Below are 21,746 nucleotides of genomic sequence, written 5' to 3'. Positions count from 1 at the left end.
AGAAGTTAAGTGTTCCGCTTGTTGTGTTTTGTATTCCCCCCACCTTTGTTGTTTACTAGGCCTTAGCGAGACGCTGGTTCCTTCACCAGGGAAGGAGCGGGTTGTCTCTGCCCGGTCATTACTATTAGGGCATCTGAGGGCCACCAGGGTTTTCTAGGTTCCTGTGTATGGGCATCTCTACCATCGAGAGGTGCCCATATGGATAGGAGTTAGGGCCAGGAGCAGGGTTTTATAGGTGGTGACCCTTTTCCTTACCTAGCCGTGAGGCCTAGTGTCTTTTCCCTTCCTTCTTGTTGCCCTTTGGTGTTCTCCCCTTTAACATCCGTGACATTATCCAGAGCCAATACCGCAATTTTTTGTTCTGATCTGTGCAGCTATGGATGCTATGACCGCACAGCTGCAAAATTTGACTTTGGAGGTAGCAGACCTCAGTGCGATGGTTTTGCAGATTCAGAGTCCACAGGCTGCTGGTTCCGGTGGTGGGTTCCAGGCCTGCCCTGAACCGAAGGTAGCTTTCCCGGATAGGTTTTCCGGGGGTAGTGACAATTTCATCCGGTTCAGGGAGTCATGTAAATTATACTTTAGGCTGCGTCCATACTCTTCTGGGGATGAGTGTCAACGGGTGGGTATGATTATTTCATTGCTAAAAGAGGACGCCCAATCTTGGGCTTTTTCTCTGCCGACCGGATCACCGTCCCTCCGGTCGGTAAATTAATTCTTTAGAGCCTTGGGTCTTATCTATGATGACCCGGATCGGATCTCTCAGGCCGAGACCAAGTTACGGGGTTTGCGGCAGAGAGAATGTTCTGCAGAGACATATTGCTCAGAATTTAGGAGATGGGCTACGGATACAGAGTGGAACGATTCTGCTCTCCGTAGCCAATTCTGCCAGGGTCTCTCTGAGAGACTGCAGGACGCATTGGCTTTTCATGAAAATCCTCATTGGAAGCAGCTATGTCTCTTGCTGTAAGTCTTGATAGACGCCTGAGGGAGAGATCTAGGGGTCCTCACCTTCAGGACGTACTGTCCAATAAGGGTACTGCTTCCTTTGACACTTATGGTGGAGAGACACGGGTGGTTGTGCCTTGTGATGAGCCTATGCAGTTAGGAGGAGCTACTCCTGGAACTATTGGCAAAAGCTTGGGTCATGTGAAAGGAGTCTGCTTTTGTTGTGGCAAGAAGGGACATTTGGTGAATATTTGTCCGTACTTGCAGCATCAAGGGGTAAACAAAAAGAAAAAAACTTTTAATCCCCAAATTACTATTGGTAGTATGGGTGGGGATCAAGAAAACCTACTTTTGTCGTTTTATCCTGTCTGCCGAGGTGGCGCTAGAGTCCAAAACTGTGAAAATCAAAGCATTTATCGACAGTGGGGCAGGAGTTAACTTGATTGATGGACAATTTGTACGCATTCACGGGTTGACTACTAATACATTAGAAAATAGTATTTCTGTCTTTGCAATTGACCCAGCACCTCTCGCCCAAAAATGCCTGTCGCAGGTAGTGAATGACTTTCATTTAAGAGTGGGTGATTTGCATCAGGAATCTATCTCCTGTTATGTGTTGGAGGGTCTGCCTGCTCCGTTGGTGTTGGGCTTACCATGGTTAAGCAAACATAACCCTAACATCGATTGGCAAGCGAGACAAATTCTCGATTTGAGTGATTTTTGCATGGACAACTGTCTTAATGCATCATTCTCTATGGTTACCACTAAAACTGTACCCTCGTTCATTTCAGAATTTTCTGATGTTTTTTTCTGAGAGTGGTAATCAGGAGTTGCCTCCGCACCGGGAGTATGACTGTCCCGTCAATCTTATTCCCGGAGCTAAATTGCCCAAATCTCGGTTGTATAATCTTTTGGAACCCGAAAGAAAGGCTATGCGAGAATATATCACCGAGAGTTTGGCAAAGGGACATATTAGACCATCCAAGTTCCCAGTGGCTGCTGGATTTTTCTTTGTAAAGAAAAAGGATGGTACCCTAAGACCATGTCTGGACTTCCGTGAGCTCAATCGTATTACCGTCCGTGATCCTTACCCCGTTCCTTTGATTCCAGATTTGTTTAGTCAGATTGTCGGTGCCAAGGTGTTCTCTAAATTGTATCTGAGGGGGGCATATAATCTGGTAAGGATCAAGGAGGGGGATGAGTGGAAGACCGCATTTAATACCCCTGAGGGTCATTTTGAAAACCTGGTCATGTCCTTTGGGTTAACTAATGCTCCTGCGGTTTTTTCAACACTTTGTCAATGACATCTTTCATCATCTGGTGGGGAGGTTTGTCGTTGTATACCTTGATGACATACTCATTTATTCACCTAATATGGAGACTCATCAGGATCATGTGAGACAGGTGTTACAGATCCTAAGAGAGAATTAGTTGTATGCTAAGATGGAAAAGTGTGTATTTGCTGTACAGGAAGTGCAATTTCTGGGTTACCTGCTGTTAAAGGGGATATTAATTATTGATATTTATGTAAATCTCAATAATTAATATTCATAAATAGGCGTGAGTCATCTAGTGATGACGCCGCCTATTTATGCCTAAATCATAATATAAATACTTAACCTATTTAGCTATGTTAACTAGCTAGGTTATGTTAACTAACTAACTACCTCTGTTACCTATACACTCCACTGAACTGAACTACACTACGGCTATTGCTGCGGCGCCTACTACAACAAAAGACTACACACTGTGCTTAAATAAAAGGTATTTATTAACACACTATACGTAACAGTCTAATATTTGCCTATAAATATATATATGCAAAATACAAATGCAATAGCACTCTGCAACCAGCATTCTGCCCTGCCTCTATGCTGGATGAGGCATTGGTGTACATTTTGGCCAAAGCATAATAAGCCACTCGCCATGTCAAGGTCGCCTCTATGGAGTGGTCCCTAACACTAGTTCCTACCTGTTTATGGGCCATGACAGCCACACAAAGTCCAGGGAATGCAGGTGCAGCATGCACGCCAAGCACACTCTGCTTTTAACCCCGTCCGGTGCCATTACAGCTTTCATCGGATCCAGGGATGCAAGTACCAACATGCATGCTGAGCCCACTATATACTTCTCCTGGACCCAAATGGCTACTGTTAGGTGCTATATAAGCAGACTCAGTTTTATACTGACTTTAAAACCAGCCTCCAGGATAGATTGACTGGTCAGGTGTGCATGACTGCATGGAGATCGCCACGCCTCCAATATATACTACAAAGAAAAAAATGTGGGGGATTCAATCAGCACAACCCTATATGCAGGTGCACATCGCTATGGCGAAATACATATAACTGCAATAGCACTCTGCAACCAGCATTCTGCCCTGCCTCTATGCTGGATGAGGCATTGGAGTACATTTTGGCCAAAGCGTAATAAGCCACTCACCACGTCAAGGTCGCCTCTATGGAGTGGTCCCTAACACTAGTTCCTACCTGTTTATGGGCCATGACAGCCACACAAAGTCCAGGGAATGCAGGTGCAGCATGCACGCCAAGCACACTCTGCTTTTAACCCCGTCCGGTGTCATTACAGCTTTCATCGGATCCAGTGATGCAAGTACCAACATGCATGCTGAGCCCACTATATACTTCTCCTGGAGCCAAATGGCTACTGGTAGGTGCTATATAAGCAGACTCAGTTTTATACTGACTTTAAAACCAGCCTCCAGGACAGATTGACTGGTCAGGTGTGCAATACAAATATGTATTTTGCCATAGCGATGTGCACCTGCATATAGGGTTGTGCTGATTGAATCCCCCACATTTTTTTTCTCTATAAATATATATATATCTATATCAATGGAATATATATATATATATATATATTTATAGCAGCACACAGCAATATAAGTAAACAAACACACTAATACGGTTCTAACTACGCTAACACAGTCCCAGGTCCTCCCCATGATCTAACTACAATTACAATAATACACTTACATTCACACAAATATCAGTAACCCACCCGCCTGGCTACTCATTGTCCCTTACGGGGTTGCAAGGGGGTTAATCACACAATTGTGGCACTGCAGGGGTTAATACCTGCAGGCCAAGGAACACAGGGTAGTAACTATGCAGGGGTAACCCAGAAAGGGTTAACAAGGCAGCAGCAGTAAAGGGGCTACTGCTGGGGCTACACACAGGGTAATGCGGGGGTTAATGCTCTGCAGAGACTTGCAGTAAAGGGGAACAGAGCACTGTGGAGGTTAATGCTCTGCAGGGACTTGCAGGGCAGCAGGCTGACTGTGGACTGGGGCAGCAGGGCAGGGGTTAAGGGCAGCAGCAATGCTGCTGGGGTTACAGGATCCACAGGGGGACTGCTGGGCACTGAAGGGGTTAATGGCAGGGGGCAGTGGGAATGCAGGGGATTCCAGGGCAATGCAGGGTAGGATAGCAGGGGTTCAGGGCAGCAGGGGTTAAGGAGGAGGCAGGACAGGGAAAGCGATACTTAGTCAGTTGCTCCACTTCTGCTCCGTCCTTCTGCTCTCCTCCTCTGGGCTGCTCTGGGCTCAACTTCTCTGGACTCAGCCCCCTCCACCTCTCTTCTGAGCGCTGCCAGCCTCTTCCTCCGGTCTTTGGCTGGTCAGGTATGTGCAGGGCCTTCTCAGTTCTGCCTGCGCTCTCTCTCCTCTCTGTGTGGAGGGGGGGGGGCGGTCATCTCTTCAGAGCACAGCACATCGCTGCCTGCGCTCTCTTGTATGGAGGGGAAGGTAGGGGACCCGTTCTGAGCGCCGGATACGCTCTCCTTCGGGATGGGGGGGTACCGAACTGTCCGAGCGCAGTGCCGCTGGGGTATTTAAACCCTGCGGCGCTCGCTCCCGTTTTCCCGCCCTGAAGACGTGCACACGCACGCCTGCAGCCAGGTCCACCTGGGCTGGCGCTGTGATATGACATAACCGCATCAGCCCGCGCTCCCAGGCAGGGGGATCCTTTGATCCTCCCGCCTGTGGAGATATTGCACATCTCTGTAATTACAGCGCCGGAGGAGAGCGGTACACAGGGGCATGGGAACTCTGTTCTCTTGTCCCTGTTAGGCATACCATCTTTAGTGCTGCCGGAGATGGTGACAAAGGGCAGAGGATCATTATTGATCATCTGTCCTTTGAAGAGGCCGAAACTGGACATAATTGTCCAGTTGTCAGTCTCTTCCCACCCAGCAGGCACATTCCAGAGGGGGGGCATCCATGGGAGCTTCTGGGCACAGTTTAACTGTATATATACTTATAGATGCTTGGGGCACATCCATAAGTACCGTATTTTTCGCCCCATAAGAAGCACTTTTTCTTCCCACAAAATGGGGGAGAAATGCCCCTGCGTCTTATGGGGCGAATGCTTGCCGTTTTACATCGCAAGCTGCGATGTAGGAGCGAGCGGGGACTCGGGGAGGGACTGGGAGGAGGATCTGGGGGCTGGCAATAGCGGCGGGGCGGTGCAGTCAGTGTAGTATAGCCCCGCCCCGCCGCTCCGGTATACTAATATAAGATGTCATATTCATTTATTGGTTATTAAACATGCCCCCTCAGTCCTATTACTACCTTACATCCTAATCGCAGCTGTAGAATTCAGGCAGGCCAGGCGGGCGGCAGCGTAACTCTTGTCATGTGCCTGAATGAAGCAGGCGGCGCAGGCAAGTGACGTCAGTGAGAGACGCGCCGGCCGCCCGGCTTGGGCTGCCTGAATTCTACAGAAGCGATTAGGATGTAAGGTAGTAATAGGACTGAGGGGGCATGTTTAATAACCAATAAATGAATATAACATCTTATATTTGTATACTGGCGGCAGCAGGGAGGGGGGAGGCGGGGGCGATCTGTGGATGGCACAGTTATAGGCTGGGGGGGTCTGTGGATGTCACTGTTATGGGCTGGGGGGGGTCTGTGGATGTCACTGTTATGGGCTGGGGGGGGTCTGTGGATGGCACTGTTATGGGCTGGGGGGTCTGTGGATGGCACATATATAACAGTGCCACCCACAGATCCCCCCAGCCCATAACAGTGCCATCCGCAGATCCCCCCCTGTAACAGTGCCAGCCACAGATTCCCCCCCCTGTAACAGTGCCAGCCACAGATCCCCCTTTAACAGTGTCCGTCATCCACAGATCCCCCCCATAACAGTGTCCGTCATCCACAGGTCCCCCCATAACAGTGTCCGTCATCCACAGATCCCCCCCATAACAGTGTCCGTCATCCACAGATCCCCCCCATAACAGTGACCGTCATCCACAGATCCCCCCCATAACAGTGTCCGTCATCCACAGATCCCCCCCATAACAGTGTCCGTCATCCACAGATCCCCCCCATAACAGTGTCCGTCATCCACAGATCCCCCCCATAACAGTGTCCGTCATCCACAGATCCCCCCCATAACAGTGTCCGTCATCCACAGATCCCCCCCATAACAGTGTCCTTCATCCACAGATCCCCCCATAACAGTGTCAGTCATCCACAGATCCCCAGTAATAGTGCCATCCACAGACCACCATTAGTTCCAAACCCACCAAACACACAGCACACCTTTTGGTTAAAAATATTTTTTTTCTTATTTTCCTCCCCAAAAACCTAGGTGCATCTTATGGGCCGGTGCGTCTTATAGGGCGAAAAATATGGTATATACACTGCTCAAAAAAATAAAGGGAACACAAAAATAACACATCCTAGATCTGAATTAATTAAATATTCTTCTGAAATACTTTGTTCTTTACATAGTTGAATGTGCTGACAACAAAATCACACAAAAATAAAAAAATGGAAATCAAATTTTTCAGCCCATGGAGGTCTGGATTTGGAGTCACACTCAAAATTTAAGTGGAAAAACACACTACAGGCTGATCCAACTTTGATGTAATGTCCTTAAAACAAGTCAAAATGAGGCTCAGTAGTGTGTGTGGCCTCCACGTGCCTGTATGACCTCCCTACAACGCCTGTGCATGCTCCTGATGAGGTGGCGGACGGTCTCCTGAGGGATCTCCTCCCAGACCTGGACTAAAGCATCTGCCAACTCCTGGACAGTCTGTGGTGCAACGTGACGTTGGTGGATAGAGCCAGACAGGATGTCCCAGATGTGCTCAATTGGATTCAGGTCTGGGGGAGGGGCGGGTCAGTCCATAGCATCAATGCCTTCGTCTTGCAGGAACTGCTGACACACTCCAGCCACATGAGGTCTAGCATTGTCTAGCATTAGAAGGAACCCAGGGCCAACCGCACCAGCATATGATCTCACAAGGGATCTGAGGATCTCATCTCGGTACCTAATGGCAGTCAGGCTACCTCTGGCGAGGACATGGAGGGCTGTGTGGCCCTCCAAAGAAATGCCACCCCACACCATTGCTGACCCAATGCCAAACTGGTCATGCTGGAGGATATTGCAGGCAGCAGAACGTTCTCCACGGCGTCTCCAGACTCTGTCACGTCTGTCACATGTGCTCAGTGTGAACCTGCTTTCATTTGTGAAGAGCACAGGGTGCCAGTGGCCAATTTGCCAATCTTGGGGTTCTCTGGCAAATGCCAAACGTCCTGCACGGTGTTGGGCTGTAAGCACAACCCCCACCTGTGGACGTCGGGCCCTCATATCACCCTCATGGAGTCTGTTTCTGACCGCTTGAGCAGACACATGCACATTTGTGGCCTGCTGGAGGTCATTTTGCAGGGCTCTGGGAGTGCTCCTCCTGTTCCTCCTTGCACAAAGGCGGAGGTAGCGGTCCTGCTGCTGGGTTGTTGCCCTCCTACGGCCTCCTCAACGTCTCCTGATGTACTGGTCTGTCTCCTGGTAGCGCCTCCATGCTCTGGACACTACGCTGACAGACACAGCAAACCTTCTTGCCACAGCTCGCATTGATGTGCCATCCTGGATAAGCTGCACTACCTGAGCCACTTGTGTGGGTTGTAGACTCCGTCTCATGCTACCACTAGAGTGAAAACATCAGCCAGGAAGCATAGGAACTGAGAGTTGGTCTGTGGTCACCACCTGCAGAACCACTCCTTTATTGGGGGTGTCTTGCTAATTGCCTATAATTTCCACCTGTTGTCTATTCCATTTGCACAACAGCATGTGAAATTGATTGTCACTCAGTGTTGCTTCCTAAGTGGACAGTTTGATTTCACAGAGGTGTGATTGACTTGGAGTTACATTGTGTTGTTTAAGTGTTCCCTTTATTTTTTTGAGCAGTGTATGTATATATATATATATATATATATACACATATATATATATAAAACAGGGGGTCTGAATGGGCAGCAATAAGCCCACCTATACATATATTATATACATAGAGATGTATGCTGACAAGGGGGCATACATACATCTCTATGTATACACCTACCACCTGGACTGGCCCATGCAAAAGGGCCAATATATATATATGCATATATGTAAGGGCATATATACATATATATTTGAATCCAACACTTCCCTCAACAATCCCCCTGTTGTCAGAAACATGACAATAAACTTTGGGGGAAGGGTTGGGATATATTTGCCCCCTCAACCCCCCTCTTGGTGACCGTTCAGGAAGGACTAAAGTAATATGGCCCTTAGGTACCTAGTCATCACCCATCGCGCACAAACACCTTTGACCTGCCCTTCAACGTAACCAGGCGTTTCCATCCACAGAATACATCGACTTCTTCTCTGGAAATTTCTTGGTCTGTGGTCTGTCAGTGTCAATCTTCAGGTATCAGCCTCTCCCAATGACGCTGGAATGGCTTCACCTTCAGAGTCTATGGGTCGATCCACGTAGCAACCGTGGACTGACCTCCTTTCGTTTTCGCTTTCAGTGTCGATCTTTAGATACCCGCTGCCGTCCCCATCTTCGTCTTTCTTTAGTCAGACTCTGGGATAGCTTCACCCTCACGATCTCCAGGTAGTACGGTCAACCGTGGAATGGCTTCCTGTTAGTAACGGCACGACTTTTCTTCCGACACTGCTTCTTCCATCTTGATTGAAGAATCAGTTGTTGGGGAGGTCAACAACTGAATTTCTGGTAATAAGTGATATCATGGTACCTAAATTCTAACTGCGGGAAAGAACACCGCACTCACTGACATTCAGTCCAACCCTTACAAACGTCACAGATCTTGGGGTTAAAGTGGCAAATGAATTTGGTAAAGGAGGGGGGCCTGTCCCTAGGGAATCTACTCTTCCCCATTCACACAAAAACAGGTCACATCCCTCCCAACACCACCAAATTCCATTAAATGTGTGTACCCATAGAGACTCATGCAACCTGGCATATCTCTCTACACCTCCAAAGACACAGGTAGGTCACAGACCCCCGTGTCAATGGGAAACAACTATAGGTTAACTATATCGTATAAACACTGGTGTGCTTGGTCAATAAGTCCCTTGACCTTCCGATACACAGTCAAACGTAGATGATGATGACCAGAACCAGAAGAAGTTTCACTGGGTGAAACAAGAGATCGTAGCTGAATAAGCTCTTCCACCCGAACAGCTCCAAGTCTTTCTCCAGAGCCTGAGATAATGCTCCAGCTGGATTGTGGCACAGTCCTTCATCTCTTGAAAACCTCTGAACACAGGTTGCTTGATTGCCAAAATCCAGTGGGATCCTCTGGAGCCTCACAAGAGTGTCAGGGGGATAGCTACTTTCTTCTGTGGCGTCATCTGGGTTTTTCCTCTGCTCCATAGTGAACACACCTATGACAGAAGAAAATACCAGGCGCTCCTGGGGGATTTCTCCCCTCACGGTGCAATTAGATGTCAAAATCCCAGCACCTATACCTTTGACCCATGAGTAGAGAAAGGTATTGTCACGACCGCTATCCCAGCAGCAGTCGTGTCGCACCAGACGGAGGGGAAGGGGGACCCTTATCTATGGATGGGAAATAGAATGGCCACCCCTGACTAACCCTAAGCTGGCACCTGTCTGCCCTGATACCCTAGACGGGGTGTGAACCCGTGCGGCGAGCAGGATGCCTAAACCCTCAGTCGCCCTAACAAGACTGGACTGGGGAAAGGCCGATGGGAGCGCTAGTCACCATCACTCACGTCTAGGAAAACAACAGGGGAAGACAGCAACAAACAAACAACAGCAGAGATAGACTTATCCAGTCACGAGCAGAGAAGGCGATCCCAAACACGACAGTCCACGCCGGACAAGAGCTCCACAGCAACACCATCAAACGATCTCTTTCCAAGGTCAGAGTAGCACTGGAAGTAAGGACTATATCTGGCAATGACTGCAAGTGAAACTGAAACTAATATAGTAGCTGGGAGTGGCAGACAGGACTCACCTGAGAAGGATGCCTACAAACTCCCAGTCAGGACAAAAAGGTTCACAAGGCAAAACCCAGATGACATACCCTGAACCACGGAGCAAACTCACAAGCTATCGCGAGTAGCAAGTCGCTGCGACCTTCTCCTCCCAGACCTGTCTGGATCAGTCACAGTCCTGACAGGTATTGGGCTGCCCTTTATCTCACAGGACCTCTCGTTATCCTAACACTGGTGTCTGAACACCCTACCTTCAGAGGATTGCGTCCTCTGCTACACATCCCTCTGCACCAACAGATAAGGATGGCCACCCTACTAGGTTAGGATACCTGAGGTCAGCTGTGGACAAAGCACCATCTTGTTATTGATGGCACCGTATCCCCGTCTACTCATGTGTACCCAGGCTGATTTCCCCCTGTGATCCTGTCTTGTGGAGGCCCGCAGAACCAATGGCATGGGTCATGCCCTGGCTCTCCAGGACCCCACAACACAAGAACACAGTCCACATTCTGCTGCCAAACATTCTGTGTCCAATCCCTATCAGAGCTCTGTTACCTGTTCGGACTAGAATTAAGTGCGCAGCACAACATTACACCAATGTTGTCTGTCCGCCCCAGTCCCCAGTGTAACACAGCCCTACTGAAAACCTTGAGCAAAACAGTGTTACCTGTATCGATCAGAGACCTTGGTTGCTCATCGTGACATCCCACTTAACTGTGTTCCAATGTCACCCGTTCCGCAAACCAACAATTTTCTCGATCCACAGTATAACAAAGTTCTACTCAAAGGGGACACAAGAATGAATCAAAAACAGCAGCGGCTGGACTTACAGCAAGGAAACTATAAAAATCAGCATGGTGGAAGACATTCGTAGACCAGGACCACCACCCTCAACATCAAGAAAACTTACAAACAGATAACAAAAACACACAACATGGACATACACAGGGAACAAACAGTGTAACAAATAGTACAGGGGTGTCAAATATTGCCTAGCCTAGCTTGGCCATTCTGACCCCTCAGCAGCTGGTGATGCTACCGAGAGGTAACTCCTTTATGGCCAAGCTGACTAGACCCCACTACACAATTTGTTACCTGGCTAATACTACTGTTGGACACATTGCAATTACTTGCACAAGGGAAATTCCTTGCAATGTGTCCTTTGTTCCCACACCTGAAACAAGTGACTTGGTTTCCTGTCCTGTGTGTTATGTTCCTATCTGTTTTGCAGTGTCTCGCTATGTGACCTAGGCCACCACATGCAAAACATTTGATGTTTGCTCTGCATGGCCCAGGTCTGTCTACACTGCAGCCGTGCTCCCTTCTCCTGAATTGTTCCATTCTCAGGGACGCAATGGTTCTTTTTCCCAAAGTCAGGGAAAAATCTCTGTTAGTCTGGACCGGCTTGATCTGATGATTTGACCAGTCACAGACTACTCTCCCCCCTTTTTGCCCTGCACAGGGCAAAGTTTTGGGAGATTCCAACCCTAACTTTACGGAAAAAGAAAGGGTCGGCACCAAATTGGTGATAACCTGTTGCATGCCAGACATTAGCTGGGACCTTACAGCAACCTCAGCCTTCAATTTGGCTACAGTCACGTCAGTAGAGGCAGTCCGCTCCTTGAAGGCCTTGACCTCAGTAAAAGACTGAGTCAACTTAGCCTCAATTTCCTCCTTCTGCCTCTGCAGCTCTACTAACTGTGACTCTATCCTAGCCACCTGCGCATCTCGGTCAACAGTAGACTGTACATTCTCCGCCAGCTGTGCCTGCAATGCCGAAACCTGGTCCGAATTACTGGCACAGCATTGGCAGTAAATGTTCGGAATTGTCTCCGTTGACTGAGACACCAGCGCAACTTCCTTTGGCTTACAGATGCTAGCCTCAAATGTATGCACAAGTTTGGCTAGCATCCGAAGCCATTTGGTGGCCTTATTCAACACCATCCGTTTGTTAACACATAGCTTGTCATAGCTACAAGCCTGTGCTAACAAATCGGACCACAGCATTTCTGCTGACTTGTAAGTGGTGGGGAGGATGGGGTTAAATGTGCTGTGTTTAGCTAGCTGGTGTAGTGTGGAGAAGTCCATACTCACGTTTTGATGAGAGGCCATCTTCCTTGGTGCTGTCCTTTGTTGTCCCTTGTGTGCTGCGTGGAGGAGGTTCTGTAGTATCTGGAACGCCTTCTCCCGTCCAGCCGGACTTCTCTGTTCAGCTCCAACGGTGATGGTCCTCTCTTCAGTCAAGCATGCGACGACTTATCTCCAGTGTTCAGTGGGCGTGCAAGGCAATCAGAAAATCGTTAATACACAAATCAGAAAGATTTAAATTCTCTGCTGTAGAGATTGCTCTGTGTTTGGTTCTGATTGAACAAAACGATTTACCTGTACGAACTATCAGGCAATGGACGCTCAGAATCCACTGACCACGTCCCTCCCGCCTGACTAGTTCACAGCGTAAGCTATTTTTCTCACCAAAACCAAACACAGATACAAATTCCTAGCAGTGGGCCTGGCTCGCCAATGTTAAAGGGGATATTAATTATTGATATTTATGCAAATCTCAATAATTAATATTCATAAATAGGTGGAGATCGTCTAGTGATGACCCCACCTATTTATGCCTAAATTAACAACAAATCACTACTGATTGCCTTACTTTACACTGTACTATCCTACGGCTATTGCTGCGGCGCCTACTACAACAAAAGACTACACACTGTGCTTAAATAAAAGGTATTTATTAACACACTATACGTAACAGTCTAATATTTGCCTATAAATATATATATATATCTATATCAATGGAATATATATATATTTTTATAGCAGCACACAGCAATATAAGTAAACAAACACACTAATATGGTTCTAACTACGCTAACACAGTCCCAGGTCCTCCCCATGATCTGACTACAATTACAATAATACACTTACATTCACACAAATATCAGTAACCCACCCGCCTGGCTACGCACTGTCCCTACGGGGTTGCAAGGGGGTTAATCACACAATTGTGGCACTGCAGGGGTTAATACCTGCAGGCCAAGGAAAACAGGGTAGTAACTATGCAGGGGTAACCCAGAAAGGGTTAACAACGCAGCAGCAGTAAAGGGGCTACTGCTGGGGCTACACACAGGGTAATGTGGGGGTTAATGCTCTGCAGAGACTTGCAGGGCAGCAGGCTGACTGTGGACTGGGGCAGCAGGGCAGGGGTTAAGGGCAGCAGCAATGCTGCTGGGGTTACAGGATCCACAGGGGGGCTGCTGGGCACTGAAGGGGTTAATGGCAGGGGGCAGTGAGAATGCAGGGGATCCCAGGGCAATGCAGGGTAGGATAGCAGGGGTTCAGGGCAGCAGGGGTTAAGGAGGAGGCAGGACAGGGAAAGCGATACTTAGTCAGTTGCTCCACTTCTGCTCCGTCCTTCTGCTCTCCTCCTCTGGGCTGCTCTGGGCTCAACTTCTCTGGACTCAGCCCCCTCCACCTCTCTTCTGAGCACTGCCAGCCTCTTCCTCCGGTTTTTGGCTGGTCAGGTATGTGCAGGGCCTTCTCAGTGCTGCCTGCGCTCTCTCTCGTCTCGGTGGGGGGGGGGGGGGCGGTCATCTCTTCAGAGCGCAGCACATCGCTGCCTGCGCTCTCTTGTATGGAGGGGAAGGTAGGGGACCCGTTCGGAGCACCGGATACACTCTCCTTCGGGAAGGGGGGGGGTACCGAACTGTCCGAGCGCAGTGCCGCTGGGGTATTTAAACCCTGCGGCGCTCGCTCCCGTTTTCCCGCCCTGCAGGCGTGACAGTCTGCATATGCCGCAATTTTATGATCCTTATTCTGGGTGGGTAGTCCAGTTATGTCCGGGTTTGACCTGATTTTGGCAAGGAAAGGTTCCAGACAAAGGACAAAAAGAAGGGGGGATAATAGGCACCCCTGTCTAGTCCTGTTATAGATGTTAAAAGGTTTTGAGAGTATCCCATTTACTCTCACACAGGCCGAGGGTGTAGCTTTTAATGACATTATTTTGTCAACAAAGGATGCCGGGAAAGCCAATTTGTTTAGAACCACCCGGAGATAACCCTAGTTCAGCCTGTCAAAGGCCTTCTTCGCATCCGATGCGACGAGGAGAAGGGGTATATTTTTAACTCTAGCATGTTGCATCATATGGAAAACCTTACTAGTGTTATCCTTGGCCTCCCTTCCAGGAACGAAACCCACCTGGTCTCTGTCTATCAGAATATTCATTAATTTCTGCAGTCTGGCTGCTAACAATTTGGCAAACAATTTGATATCATTATTTACTAGTGATATCGGTCTGTAATTTGCACATTGAGTGCTGTCCTTCCCTTCTTTGGGGATCACAGACACACGCGCCAGCAGAGATTCGGATCTGAAGGGGACGGTCAGGAGATCTTATTAAAGAGGCTCTCCAGATGAGGCGCTAAAATTTCTTTAAATTTCTTATAATAGGTAGCAGTGAGGCCGTCTGGGCCTAGGCTTTTCCCATTTTTAAGAGTGTCTATTGCTTGTCTAATTTCTTCAATAGTGAATGGGGCATTAAGTTTATCTATCTGATCTTTTGTGATGTTGGGAGTTTGCATATCCTTCAAATTTTCATTGATATTAGTCATGGAATCAGTGTTAGCATCTTCATCTGGGTGAAGATTATAAAGTATAGGCCTTAATAGCAAGGAAGTATACAAAAAAATATTACATCCCACTACTAAAAGCAACAGAAACCCAATTTAAAAACTGGGAAGCACTTTGGCTATCATTGTTTGGCAGAATTAAAATGATAAAAATGGTTTTCCTGCCCAAAGTTCTTTACCTTTTTCAGACTCTTCCTATAGAGATCCCTCAAGAATTCTTTAAAACAATTTAAAAAATTAGTTTGGCAAGGAAAACAAAATAGGCATGAACTTTCTGTGCAGCAGGACCCTCCATCACACCAGGCACACAGTGCTTCACATACAAAAGTTAAGCAGCTTGCCTCAGCTGCCTTGCTTGAGATGGCAGGATGGGAAACAGATCCTGCTCCAATTACCGAGGCAGTGTTGAAGGGGATGAAAGGTCTCATGGCAGATTTTCAAAAGTCCTTAAAACAGGACCTCAGGGACGCTATTACCCAAATTCAACATATCATCTCAGCTTTGGGGTCTAGAACCACACATGTGGAATCTAAAATGGCGGAATTGACCTCTGCACATAATGAAATTGTGGACACTACTAATTCTCACGAAGAAGAAATAGCAGCACTGAAACTTAAAATCGCAGACATGGAGGACCGCTCACGCAGGAACAATCTACGTTTCTGCGAATTCCGGAGACTGTGAAGGGCGAAGATCTTGCAGCCTTCCTAAAAGACTTCTTCACATGCTTGTTACCTCAGGCTCCAACCGCAGATTTGCTCATAGATAGGGCGCATAGGCTACCTAAGCCCAAATCTCTACCTACTTCTGCATCGCGCGACACTATTGCACGCATCCACTTCTTCCATGCTAAAGAACAGGTCCTGAAAGCAGCAAGAAACTCCCGTGCTCTACCGGAGCGGTTTCAGGACATCTCCATTTTCGCCGACTTATCAGCAGCTACCTTGGCGAGGCGCCGGGAATTTTCTTCCAGCACTGCTTTACTGCGTAAGCATGGAATCCCTTACAGATGGGGGTTCCCCGTTAAGTTGCTCATTACCTACAGCGGCACACTGCAAGTGGCCTCCACTCCCACTTCTGCATTGAAATTTTGTCAAGAATGGGGCCTATCTGACCCTGAATCCTATGGCGACCGTCTTCCGCATTCGCCAGCCTCACGCGTCGAAGAGGAATGTTTTACCGTGGAACGTCGCAAGCGAAAAACTGTGTGATCATGGGATGGGTGAGAAATCTCGCTCATAACTGCCATTCAATTTGTGCCTATTTTTTCCCTCCCTTTGTCTCCTGCTAATTTTCCTTGCAGGGCGCTACTTCGGCTGATTCAGGCTGATCCTAGCTCGTGAATATGACCAGTATTCTTGTATACTGCCCCTATGTTGCAATTACCCTTCTTACTGAAGTTTTGTATATTATTCCGACTTCTCTGTACCCGAGCGGTTACCACCGCCATCTGTTCTCTTAGTTATGTTATTGTTTTGATTCATTTATCTGTTTACAGCGCCACATTTTCCTCTTCTCAGATGTATTCTGCGTCTCCTATGGTTGATCCTATATCTCTACGATGTGGGGTCCTCTCATATGAGATACTGCGGCTAAACACACCCTTGATCGTTTTTCACCATGGTATTTAAGATTGTCTCACTTAATGCTAAAGGGCTAAACTTTAAACGGTCTTTACTATGGAAGGAAACTAAGCATCTTCAAGCTGACATACTCTGCGTACAAGAAACGCACTTATTGCCCGCCGATGTACCTAGATTAAAGCACAAAAATTTCCCTCATATATTCTCAGCGCCTGCAATTGGGAGGAAAAAAAGAGGGGTATTCATTGCGTTTAAAGATTCTATTGCATTTCAAATGGAGAAGGTTGAGGTGGATAGCGGTGGGAGATTTGTCATTGTGATCGGCCTTATTAACAATGTCCAATACACAATTGTCTCTTTATATGCGCCTAATCGGCGCCCCTCTGCTTTCTGTAATTCTCTTCTGCGCAAGGTGTCTAAAATTCAGAAGGGACGTCTCATTGTGCTGGGAGACTTTAATATGGTGATGTGGCCTTCCATGGACTCTACCTCCTTAACTGAGACTAGGGAACCATCGCAATAGATAAGCTTGTACAGTCACATGATCTGTATGACGCCTGGCGGATCCAACACCCCACTGAGCGTGATTTTTCCATTTTTTTCTGCTGCCCATAAGGTGTACACTAGGATTGATTACTTTTTGGTTGACAGGCAATTATTGCCCTGCGTGGATCCTCAAATGTCTACACCATTACTGGGTCTGACCATGCGCCTATTGCAATTGAAATAACAGAACAGTATGCTACTGCACATCACTCCATATGGAGGCTTAATAACTTTATACTGCAGAGTCCGCGTTACTTACCTCAAACCATCGAGTGTTTGCACAATTATTTTAGGGAGAACGACACTGGTGACATCTCTGATGGTATTTTGTGGTGTGCAATGAAAGCGACTCTCAGGGGTCATTTTATTAACCAATCTTCCTATGATTAAAAATGCAGAACTCGGTTGTTACTCCAGTTACAATCCAGGCTAGCCGATCTGCATCGCTTAAATAAATCTTCCTACTTACCCCATAGAGCAGCAGAAATAACGTTAATTCAATCTCGCTTGCATGAACTAAATTCTTATCAGTACGACTTGATGCTGAGGAAGCTTAAGCTCCAACATTACTGGCAAGGTAATAAAGGGGGGCATTACTTGCTAAACAATTGAAGTCGCGCAGTGCTAAAAATAGAATTTGTTATCTATCCTGCTCTGATGGGTCTAGGGTGTTTGATCCGCAAGGCATTGCTGATGAGTTTGCTAAATACTATGCCTCACTGTACAACCTTTCAGCTGACGCGTCCACGCCTCAACCTTCTTTGCCCTCTATACAAACATTTTTGAGCCATCTCAATTTGCCCTCATTGACAGACAGAAACTAGACACATCCTCTGTTTTCTCTCCGGAGGAAGTTTCTGCAGCAATTAAAACCCTAAAAGTTGGCAAATCACCTGGGCTGGACGGTGAATTTTACAAAGCCCATAAAGACCTACTAGTTCCTTACTTAACTAGGATATTTAATGATGCTGCGTCCTCGGGTTCTCTACCTGAAGAAATGCTAAGTGCATTGATAGTCACTCTGCCAAAGCCTGGGAAATCCCCAGATGTTCCCTCTAATTTTAGGCCAATATCACTACTTAATGTGGACCTAAAAATCTACGCTAAGGTGATTGCGACCCGCTTGACAAATGTTCTCCCAGCGTTAACTGACGCTGATCAAGTTGGATTTGTCAAGGACCGGCAGACGGTAGATGGTACACGCAGATTCTTGAATATTATGTCAGTGGTGGCTGAAGGTCAAGCGCCTTCTCTGCTCCTATCATTGGACGCCGAAAAGGCGTTCGACCGGATCCATTGGGGCTATCTTGAGGCGGTGCTGGGCAAATTTGGTTTTCCCCCAAGGCTTCTGTCTTCCATTTTAGTGTTATATTCCAAACCCTCGGCCAGAGTATATTCCTCAGGAGCCCTCTCCACGCCCTTTGTGATTACTAATGGCACAAGGCAGGGGTGCTCCCTTTCTCCCCCCCTATTTGCTCTATTGATGGAACCTCTAGCTCATCAAATCAGGTTGTCCCCGAATATTAAAGGTATTACTATTGGTGAAACAAAGCACAAAATAGGTCTTTTCGCGGACGACGTCATTATTTCAGTTATAGACCCCTTATTCTCCTTAATAGCTGTTGCAAATATCATCGATCAATTTAGTCGAGTGAGCTACTATAAAATTAACTCTCACAAATCGCTATGCTAGGAATGTGGCTTTCGTCAGATACTAAAAGTGCCATCTCAGCTGAGTTCCCTTTCAAATGGGCCGAGGGTAGTATTCCTTACTTAGGTATCACCCTCACGTTCCCCCTTAGTAACCTCCAGTCTGTTAACTATAATGCTATCATCACACAAATTAAAAAAGACATTTTGGCCTACTCGCAATACCCTCTCTCTTGGATGGGCCGAATTGCAGTGACCAAAATGTTTCTTTTGCCTAAGATTCTGTACTTATTTAGGAACTTGCCTGTCATTGTGCCCCGCAGATATATTGCCTCGCTTCAAGCCCTTATATTACAATTTATATGGAAAAAGCAGAGGGCGAGAATGGCGGCAGATATCCTATATAGGCCTGTTAAACCTTGGGACTGGGATGTCCGTGCCTTCTTACCTATTACCAAGCTGCTGTGCTCGACCAACTCAAAAGCTGGTGGATTAATGACACCGCGAAAAAATGGGTACAAATGGAATCTAGCTTAACTCGTGCACCCTCATTGCAGCATTTACTCTGGCAAGGGATACTCTCCAAAACACCTCCTTGATCTCCATCTGTCACTAGCCAGGCTGGAATGTCTTTGTGGATCAAATGTCCCCTTATCCCGAAAATTCTTCCATTCAGGATTATAGATGCTCCGTTGTCAGCTTTCAGTGCCTGCTTGCCGGATACTGATTTCTCACAATGGGAATCTAAAGGGATCCTTTCAGTGTCCCGGATTTTATCTAATGGGGCCCTTATATCATTCACTGATTTAAGAGAGCGGTATCAAATCCAGTGGTCTGATTTTTATAAATACCTTCAATTACGTCACCTTCTAGCCTCTGAGAACATTACGCATTCTACACAATCCTCTGCGTATGCTGTGTCTTTCCAAAACCCTCTGATACGGAAAGGAGGTATCTCTGAAGCCTATAGGGGGTTACAACTCTCGGTTATTATATCAAAATTCCCGTTCCAGATTAAGTGGGAGAAAGACCTAAATAAAACTTTCACGCCAGCACATTGGGCCTTTTGTATTCTCCCTCAGCTCTAAAACCTCGAAATGTGTCAACCACCTAGAGGCCTCGAGAAAACTCCTTTATAGGTGGTATTATACCCCTTATCGTCTATCCATTATATACCCAACCACCTCGAATGTTTGTTGGCGGTGCCTGTCAGCCATTGGCAGCTTAATGCACATCTGGTGGACCTGCCCCACTGTTCACCGTTTTTGGTCCAACATATTGTCACTTGTGAATGCTGTAATTGGGGTGGCGCTTCCACTCTCCCCGGAAATAGCATTATTCTCCCTGGGGCTGGAATGTTTAAGTATAGCAGACCTAACTATTGCTTTTCATATACTAACAGTAACGAGAGTTGCAATAGCTGGAAAGTGGAAGAGCAGGGATCTCCCAGCCATACCAGAAATCATTGCTAAAGTCCACTATAATTATGGCATGGAACTACTGATTGCGAAAAAACTATGCCGGTTGTCTTGTGTCAGCGTCAGGTGGCAAAAATGGGCATCTTACATATCCAGAAACTATCCTTCTTTACCGGATCTGCTATTGTAGGAGATAAATATCTCATCTCTACTAATTGGTTTTAAATGTTGTGCAGTTTTAATTACTGTTTGTTGGCCGTCTCTTCACGGCCTTGTTTCTTCCTATATAAATGTATACTTCTCATCCAACGTCTTCTATTTTAAGAGTTTGTACTGTGATGCGCATATTATATTGTATTTCATTGTACTGTGACACTATGGAAGATGTTGTATGCTCTGATTTTCTAATAAAAAATTTGTGAGTAGAGTTGAGCGAACACCTGGATGTTCGCGTTCGAGAAGTTCGGCCGAACTTCCCGGAAATGTTCGGGTTCGGGATCCGAACCCGACCCAAACTTCGTCCCGAACCCGAACCCCATTAAAGTCAATGGGGACCCGAACTTTTCGGCACTAAAAAGGCTGTAAAACAGCCCAGGAAAGAGCTAGAGGGCTGCAAAAGGCAGCAACATGTAGGTAAATCCCCTGCAAACAAATGTGGATAGGGAAATGAATTAAAATAAAAATAAAATATAAAAAAATTAACCAATATCAATTGGACAGAGGTCCCATAGCAGAGAATCGGGCTTCACATCAGCAGAGAATCAGTCTCTTCATGCCATAGCAGAGAATCTGGCTTCATGTCAGCAGAGAATCAGTCTCTTCATGCCATAGCAGAGAATCTGGCTTCATGTCAGCAGAGAATCAGTCTTGATGTCATAGAAGAGAATCAGGCTTCACGTCACCCACCACTGGAACAGGCCACTGTCACATATTTAGGCCCGGGCACTCAGGCAGAGGAGAGAGGTCCCATAACAGAGATTCAGGCTTCATGTCAGCAGAGAATCAGTCTTCATGTCATAGCAGAGAATCAGGCTTCACGTCACCCACCACTGGAACAGGCCACTGTTACATATTTAGGCCCCGGCACCCAGACAGAGGAGAGAGGTCCCGTAACAGAGATTCAGGCTTTATGTCAGCACAGAATCAGTCTTCATGTCATAGCAGAGAATCAGGCTTCACGTCACCCACCACTGGAACAGGCCACTGTCACATATTTAGGCCCAGGCACCCTGGCAGAGGAGAGAGGTCCCATAACAGAGATTCAGGCTTCATGTCAGCAGAGAATCAGTCTTCATGTCATAGCAGAGAATCAGGCTTCACGTCACCCACCACTGGAACAGGCCACTGTCACATATTTACGCCCAGGCACCCAGGCAGAGGAGAGAGGTCCCATAACAGAGATTCAGGCTTCATGTCAGCAGAGAATCAGTCTTCATGTCATAGCAGAGAATCAGGCTTCACGTCACCCACCACTGGAACAGGCCACTGTCACATATTTAGGCCCCGGCACCCAGACAGAGGAGAGGTTCATTCAACTTTGGGTTGCCCCGCAATATAATGGTAAAATGAAAATAAAAATAGGATTGAATGAGGAAGTGCCCTGGAGTACAATAATATATTGTTAAGGGGAGGTAGTTAATGTCTAATCTGCACAAGGGATGGACAGGTCCTGTGGGATCCATGCCT

The 21,746-nt window shown here is 47.1% G+C and overlaps 1 protein-coding gene across 2 annotated transcripts in view; it reads left to right on the top strand.

Moving 5' to 3' along the window:
• Positions 1–21,746, top strand: part of LOC120980842 (capping protein, Arp2/3 and myosin-I linker protein 3-like) — a 1,329,972-nt gene that overhangs the window by 774,553 nt on the left and 533,673 nt on the right. The window lies entirely within an intron of this gene.

This window comes from Bufo bufo, chromosome 10 (genome assembly GCF_905171765.1).
Source record: "Bufo bufo chromosome 10, aBufBuf1.1, whole genome shotgun sequence".
Classification (NCBI taxonomy): Eukaryota; Metazoa; Chordata; class Amphibia; order Anura; family Bufonidae; genus Bufo; species Bufo bufo.
This window is presented reverse-complemented; position numbering and strand designations above follow the sequence as displayed.